We start from the raw sequence: 8,597 nt of genomic DNA, 5'->3' as shown, positions 1-8,597 counted from the left end.
TAGCACCCTTATGTGCTGGTAGTTGCAGGCTGATAACTCAGGGTGTATCAGCTAACCCTTGTCCTGGCTTCAGACTGGAAAACAGGATGCGAGTTCCAAGAACAGTAGGCCCCAGGATGCAGTTCCAACAGATAATAAGGCACTTGCACTTAGCTTTTGTTAAAAATGGTTTATTTTCAAAATCACATTAAAAACATCAAGCAATAAGTAGAGGGGGCATAGATATATAGCTCCCTGTATACACTGCGTTTCTCGTCTTCTAAAAAATCGCTGTTTCATCAGGCATCTATAGCAATAGCTATTGCTACATGTGAGTACCCATTTGGCATCTATGGATTTTTTTTGCTGGTGGCATTTTTGATCTACACATGAGGCGCCCTTCTGTTTTGTGTTTATTCCAAAAATTGTCCGCCTGCTCTGAGGCCGCGGACAGAAATCAACCTTATCGAATATGATTGGGTTAATTGACACCTCCTGCTAGTGGCCGAATGGCAGTGAATCTGCAGGGGGGCGGCATTGCACCAGCAGTTTAAAGAACTGCTGGTGCAATGATAAATGCAGACAGCGTATGCTGTCTACATTTATCGATGTGTATCGGACATGATACGCTACATCGTATCATGTCCGCTCGCACTATGATAAATCTACCCCAAGGGGTACATTTATCATTGTGTGGACAGACATGATGCGCTATAGCGAATCATGTCTGCCACACATTGATAAATGTCGACAGCATACTCTGTCTGCATTTATCATTGCACCAGTAGTTCTGGTGAACTGCTGGTGCAATACCGCCCCTGCAGATTCGCGGCCAATCAGCCGCTAGCAGGGGGTGTCAATCAACCTGATCGTATTTGATCGGGCTGATTGCTGTTCGCCAGAGGTGGCGGACTAGTTAAGGAGCAGCGGTCTTAGGACCACTGTTTCTTAAATTCCGCTACAGGAGGAACTGAAGCGGAGTGGGTCGGAAGCAGCATCAATGCCCATTTCTGAAGCACTATATGGCAGCAGTTTTGCAAGAATGTTATCAATTTGCAAGAGCACTAGATGGCAGCACTATTTCCTGTAGTGCTCTAGATGCCTACCTAGGTTTCTCTTCAACGTAGAATATAATGGGAATAAAGCAAATTTGATCATAGAAGTAAACTGGAAACGTGTTTAAAATGGTATGGTCTGTCTTAATCACAATATAAAAATTTTGGGTTTCATATCCCTTTAAATGGACACTCAATCAAAATTAAACTTTCATTATTCAGATAGAGCATGCCATTTTAAACAACTTTCCAATTTACTTCCATTAACTAAATGTGCACAGTCTTTTTATATTTAAACTTTTTGAGTCACCAGCTCCTACTGAGCATGTGCAAGAATAAGTGTGTATGCATTTGTGAATGGCTGATGGCTGTCACATGGTACGTGTATGCATTTGTGATTGGCTGATGGCTGTCACATGGTACAGGGGGAGTGGAAAAAGACATAACTTTTAAAATTGTAGGAAACAAAATCTACTACTCATTTGAAGTTCAGACTAAGTGCTATTGCATTGTCTTGTTATCTTGCATTTGTTGATTATGCAAATCTACTGTGATGACTAGTCCTTTAAAGATGTTTAAAATTATGTTGAAACTGACATACTAATGTCCCTTTAAAGATTGAGATGATTATTATTATGATTATTATTATCAATTCTCATTTATTTGCAGAGTGCCTACAGATTCTGTAGTGCTTAAGGTGGGAAATTTCACTTATTAAATAATTAGAAAATCTTTATGATAGTAAATTATTTTATTACACTATATCAAATGTTCTTGAGTATATGCAAGGTTGTTTAACTTTATAAAATAAAATAACAGTCTTATATATTAAAAAAAAATCCCTGAGACTAACAACTGAACTAATTTTTCTGTGCATTTACAAGTTGGATCTTTTATAAGATGAGAGTGCAGTTTGATTCTCTGGTTTTGGGAGATTTTTTTATATGCACCTCAATTTCACCCTGAGCTCTCCTGAAAGGTCAGGGATTTGAGCTGAAAACAGACTTCATCTTCTTCAGGTGTACTCTCTCTGCAAGTGTGCTGACCATATGGTAGGAACACATGGATCTGTTTCCGCTCCAATGTTTGCTCTTGCTGGTTTGGTTGTCTGTAGGGGATACCATGCACCACGAGACCTTGGTCACTGCAGGAATAGGAGATGTCCTGTCTAATTCTGGGTTCTCTGGACACTTGCATTTTACATTCAGCAAACTCTTGGCGCATGCAAAGATTGACGGGTCTGCAGATCTGGAGGTAAGTGAGGAGCCTTCTCGTTGCAGAAGAAGCATGCTTGTTTTGCACAGTTGCAGAAGTGTTTCCTCTGTTCCCCACCAAGAGCTCTGGATATATCTTCCTGTCTGTGGCCATTCTTGCAGATTTGACTCTAGCATATTTAAATAAAAAATAAAAAGTAAGAAAGAAAGCAACATAATTTAGACACCTTATCTTACTTATATTAGTCTGCTTCCATGCAAGCACAACAAAATGTTAAAGGGATACTAAACCCAAATCTTTTCTTTCATGATTCAGATAGAGCATACAATTTTAAGAAGTTTTCTAATTTACTCCTATTATCAATTTTTCTTCATTCTCTTGCTATCTTTATTTGAAAAAGCAGGAATCTAAGTTTACGAGCAGGTCCATTTTTAGTTCAGTACCCTGGGTAGTGCTTGCTGATTGGTGGCTACATTTATCCACCAATCAGCAAGCGCTCCCCAGGTTCTGAACCAAAAATGGACTGACTCCTAAGCTTAGATTCCTGCTTTCAAATAAAGATAGCAAGACAATGAAGAAAAATTAATAATAGGAGTAAATTAGAAAACTGGTTAAAATTGTTTGCTCTAGCTGAATCATGAAAGAAAACATTTGGGTTTAGTATCCCTTTAACCCTATTTGCACATCATATGAACTCTAAAATAAAGAATAATATTAAAATGGTAGATTGACTTATTATTTTATTTATTTATTCATGGAAAGAGAAACTATTGCATTTGCCCCTAAAATATTTATAAATTAAAATAAATATTTAGCATACAATCTGTAGATGTAAAGGTTCTTCTGTATGATATATGTTAGATTCTACTGGTAGTCCCTCAGGTGGCTCATGGTATCAATCAATAACCTCTGGAATCGATTTCCTTTCACAACATTCTGGGAACAATGCGGAAACATAAGTAACAGGACAAAGTACAGAGATGACCAACAGAAGTGTATTTGCTGCTCACACTTAAAAATCAATATAGTCTTATTTAAAGGGACATTAAACCGCTAGTACAACCACATGGCATAGTTACTACTCACCATGCTATTTATTTCCTCTGTGCCTACAGCTCTTCAAAGCTGTTCTCTTATTTTACCCTTCAAAATGCCAGTTAGTGTAGCTGTGCATCTTCACACTGGGTGGCGCTATCTTGGAATTTAAGTATTCTTGTCCCCTGTGACAGAACAGGGGCACATTCACAGATCCTTAACATTGTTGTCTTCTTGACAAACTGTATCCTACACTTCAGACTAGTGTGCCCATTATATAGCTGAACCTGTACATTTTTTGCATTGCTGCATTGCACTATATTATTCCTGAGGTCCAGGTACATCCTGACCACAGTACTTAAAGCATTTACATTTGGCCCCATAATTAGTTATCTAACAATGGTAGGCTAAAATCCAGACTTGAGTTGAGTGATGTAGCTGGAGGAGTTTTTTCACATTGGTTAAAATATGCACAGTTGTATCACCTAATCACAACTTCTCCCTACAAAGCAGATTTTTTTCGTACACTAAAAATGCTCGAACCATGGTTTCTCTCAGAGATGCCATTGAAAGGGACATTAGCTCTATCCAGGTGCCTTTTGGGTACTCTCTGTGGGGGTTACTCTTCCTTGATTTATAACATATTGGCACACAGAGTTTGGCATAGCAATAGATAATAAAAATTGGAGCCAGGTATTCTATAGAACTCACAAGTCCTCTATATTGTCACAAATGCTTGAACTTAAAGGGACAGTCTAGTAAATATTAAACTTTCATGAATCAGATAGGGCTTGCAATTTTAAACTTTCCTATTTACTTTTATCATAAAATTTGCTTTGTTCTCTTGGTATTCTTAGTTAAAAGGTAAATGTAGGTAGGCTCATATGCTACTTTCTAAGACCTTGATATGCTACTTTCTAAGACCTTAAAGGCCACCTCTTTTTTGAATGCATTTGACAGTTTTTCGCATCTAGAGGGTGTTAGTTCATGTGTGCCATATAGATAACATTGTGCTCATGCCCGTGGAGTTACTTATGAGTCAGCACTGATTGACTAAAACCAGTGCTTAGATACACAGTAATCACAGAGGTAAAAAGAATATTAATATAAGTGTTGGTTATGCAAAACTGGGGAATGGTTAATACAGCAATGATCTATCTTTCTAAACAATAACAGTTCTGGAGTAGACTGTCCCTTTAACTTTAAGGTTCTGACCAGATGTGCCTTCCTAGGTTTAGCTTTCAACTAGAATACCAAGAGAACAAAGCAAAATTGTTGATAAAAGTAAATTGGAAAGTTGTTTAAAATTACATGCCCTATTTGAAAAATGAAAAAAAATTGGACTTGACTGTCCCTTTAAGTAGAGCTATCAAGTTGCATAGCATAAATCGTGATTGCACTCTAGTGATCACGATTACTTTCAACTCATAATACCAGCTGTAAGCCCGACAAGCTCAAAACCCTGTGATAAACCCCTTATCACTCGCATGCAAACATTTGTACCCCACTCGTAATCTAGCCCTTTATATGCAAAATATGTATATGTTTGTTTTTTAAAATCGGTAAAAATAATAAAGAAAAAAATATATATCAGAACCAGATCATAGACCACCCTGAGAGAAAATGGAAGTGCCATCTCTGTAACCTCCCTATATTGCAAGTTCAGAATCAACATGTGAACCCTCTTCCTATTAGGAATTTCACAAATTTCCTCTTTCTGGAGTTACTAAAAGAAAAGAAGCAGTCAACAAGGAAATTAAAGCCCTGCATAAAAGTAATTAATGAAATCTCACTGAATTACCTGGATGTAGTTTGATATATGGTCAACTACTTTAATGGAAAAATAGATGAAGAAATGAACATGATGGAACTTGAAGGATTGGAAAAAGGTTAGCAAGTCTTTACATAGTAACGATTTGTACAGAACAAGAGTATTTCACATCATCCCTAATCACTGGAAACAGATGAGCCTAGACTTTCAGAATGCAACAATATAGTTTCAGACACATTAGCATTGGAGAAGCTCTATGATTGTCGGTCAGGAATATTGGACTACTGTTCCATGGTAGAATTTTATTTGAGATACGTTCTGTTTTATGTACATGTTTTCAGCGGAACAGCAGGCTATTCTACAATGTCAAAGGGGGCAGACTCAATATTTAATTCTTCAACCTAGTCAATTTATACATATAACATCTCATATGTACATGGATATATGTATATATCCTCCTTTTAGTAATTCTGACATTATTTACGTTGTAATATCATTTATCTTGCAACTCCTATTTTTTATTTTTAAGTGCAAATATATAGTCACTGTTTAGCTCTCTATTTTAGTTTGAATATGAACTAAATATATTTTATATGTCCTAAAAGTTCAATAACAATTATTTAAGTTAAAAATGAGAGATTGAAGCCATGCTATTGGGATATGCAGATGTAGATTTGGCTATTTAACAAATCCAGTTAAGGAACACAGCTGCTCCCAAGCAGTGCATGCAGGGAGCGGAACTACCGAGGGTGCAGAGGTTGCAACTGTGACCCGGCCCCCGAGGGGGGGGCAGCTTCATAAAAGAACAAAAAAAATTCAACTTTTTTTTTTTTCAATAAAAAAGTTGACCTGCCACTGCTTGCACTGATATCATGTGAGTGTGACGTGATGCTTCACTAGTGTCTCTGACTACAGGGCTTAGTGTTTCTGTTTTACACATTGGCCGTGCCGCGCCTGGAACTTAGTTCATTTCCATCATGATCCCTGACTCTGAGCATGACTGACTGTGATTGGCTTTGGCGGTTGGTGCGCCGCACACAAATTGACTTCGCTCCTTACTGACTGCACGTGTAGTCTGCTCAATCGGTTCGTAACTGCACATGTAGTCAGCCAGTTTGAGAGACGAGTGATGAGCAGAGACAGCTGAGCCAGGAGGGCAGCTAGAGTCCGTGTGAGGCTGAGTGGCATGGTGGCAGGCTGCCAGGCTGATTAGATTGAACCAGTAACTGGAGTTGTGGACTGGACAGGTTTCAGGTGGTCAGTAGAGCAATGTCCGTAACTGGTGAGGCTGAGTGTTTTAGGGGAGTATCAGGGCCGGACCATCTCACAGACTGTATCACTTCACAGTCACACACTACATATAGTACTGGCTGTGGTGGTAGTAGGGATCTAGGGTCACCATATCACCATAAAAAGCATGGCTCAGTGCAAATGGGCAGCCAAGGAGCCAAATCACTGCATAGTAACATAGTAACTGTCAGGGTGCCAGGAATCAGACTGAGACGAGAAGTGCAAAAATAATCACACCTTTATTAATAACAAAAAATAATAAAAAGTCCACAAGTCAAATAACAAGTCAGGAGTCAAAACCAGAGCTGGTAGTCAGACGAGCCGAGTCAGGAGCCAAAGCGAGTAGTCAGTCAAGCCGGAATCAGGAACAAGGAGAACAGCAGAGTCAGGAACAAGCCAGGGATCAGGAAGCAGGAGGGACATCAGACAGCCAAGTAATACACAGGAACAGGAACACAGGCACTCACAAACAGGTCTGAGACAACGCAAGGGCAAAGCATACTGAACAGAGGCCCTTTAAATAATAAGTGATTACATCACAATTCTGAGATTGCTACCTGTCTCACACGAATGATGTATAGCAGTCTGACCATAAAAAAGCATGCTGAAATGAGCAACATCACAGACTATGCACCAGAGTCAGCAAGAGAGGTGAGTAAAATGGCTGCCAGCAGCACATGGCAAACAAAGCAGGGAAAAAACCCTGACAGTAACATAGTGACATAGTAGATGAGGTTGAAAAAAAGACCGAAGTCCATCGAGTTCAACTTATACAAATCCACTAAAAGGTGACCCATTTAATACTAGCAAACATATCTATGAATTTTGTTTATAGACAGAAATTTATCCAATTTTTTTTAAAATGTATCTAGGATATTGGCATTCACTACCTCCTTTGGTAATGAGTTCCACAATTTTATTGCTCTTACAATGAAAAAACGTTTCTGTTGCAGGAGATTAAATCTCCTTTCCTCCAACCTTAAATTGTGACCTCTTGTCAAAAACAATTTTCTTGGAATAAACAGAGCTTCTGCCATCTCTATATATGGGCCTTGAATATATACTACTTCCAAATCCCTTTCCTCCTCTGTTTGCCTGCAGTACTACTATATACAGTATGGGGGGGCTGGACCTTGTCACAGACTACTGTGGTCACTATATAAATTACTGGGGCGGGAAGGGTCAGGCCAGCCATCTCACCGGCAAATTACAGACTGTGTCACTAACTCACTATATACAGTACTGGTGGGTTAAACAGTGTCATTATATACAGTAATAGGGGGTAAGACCATCTCACAGACTATCCGCACAGGATACCCCCTTTTGCAGACATGTAATCTGAATCAAATTTTTTTTTATGTGTTAAATGTTAAAATAAAAAAAAGATATATATCAAACTCAAATTTTTTTTGGGTGGGGGGCCCTTCTTAGATTCTTGCACCTGGGCCCTGTGGTTTCTAGTTACGCCTCTGAGTGCATGCTGTAGTAAGGTAGCCATCACACCAGCCGCACTTAAAAGATTAAAAAGACCTTTATTTAATTGCAACACGGTCACATACAAAGCAAGTTTCAAGTATCTAGCTCTTAATCATGCTGGTTAAGAGCTAAGTGCTTAAAACGGTGCTATCTGCAAAAAAAAAAATGAAAAAAAAATTGGACTTGACTGTCCCTTTAAGTAGAGCTATCAAGTTGCATAGCATAAATCGTGATTGCACTCTAGTGATCACGATTACTTTCAACTCATAATACCAGCTGTAAGCCCGACAAGCTCAAAACCCTGTGATAAACCCCTTATCACTCGCATGCAAACATTTGTACCCCACTCGTAATCTAGCCCTTTATATGCAAAATATGTATATGTTTGTTTTTTAAAATCGGTAAAAATAATAAAGAAAAAAATATATATCAGAACCAGATCATAGACCACCCTGAGAGAAAATGGAAGTGCCATCTCTGTAACCTCCCTATATTGCAAGTTCAGAATCAACATGTGAACCCTCTTCCTATTAGGAATTTCACAAATTTCCTCTTTCTGGAGTTACTAAAAGAAAAGAAGCAGTCAACAAGGAAATTAAAGCCCTGCATAAAAGTAATTAATGAAATCTCACTGAATTACCTGGATGTAGTTTGATATATGGTCAACTACTTTAATGGAAAAATAGATGAAGAAATGAACATGATGGAACTTGAAGGATTGGAAAAAGGTTAGCAAGTCTTTACATAGTAACGATTTGTACAGAACTAAAGTATTT

At 38.4% G+C, this 8,597-nt stretch overlaps 1 long non-coding RNA gene across 1 annotated transcript in view; it reads right to left on the bottom strand.

Annotated features, from left to right (window-relative positions):
* Positions 1 to 1,766: 1,766 nt before the first annotated feature.
* The window catches only part of LOC128653652 (uncharacterized), a 70,517-nt gene continuing 63,686 nt past the window's right edge, over positions 1,767 to 8,597 (bottom strand). The window contains exon 2 of the long non-coding RNA XR_008401376.1: positions 1,767 to 2,418. This is a non-coding gene — a long non-coding RNA (uncharacterized LOC128653652). The remainder of the gene's footprint in view (positions 2,419 to 8,597) is intronic.

The sequence above is a fragment of the Bombina bombina genome, chromosome 3 (assembly GCF_027579735.1).
Source record: "Bombina bombina isolate aBomBom1 chromosome 3, aBomBom1.pri, whole genome shotgun sequence".
In the NCBI taxonomy this organism is placed as follows: domain Eukaryota; kingdom Metazoa; phylum Chordata; class Amphibia; order Anura; family Bombinatoridae; genus Bombina; species Bombina bombina.
Note: the sequence above shows the minus strand (reverse complement) of the source record. Positions and strands in the feature narration are given on the sequence as shown.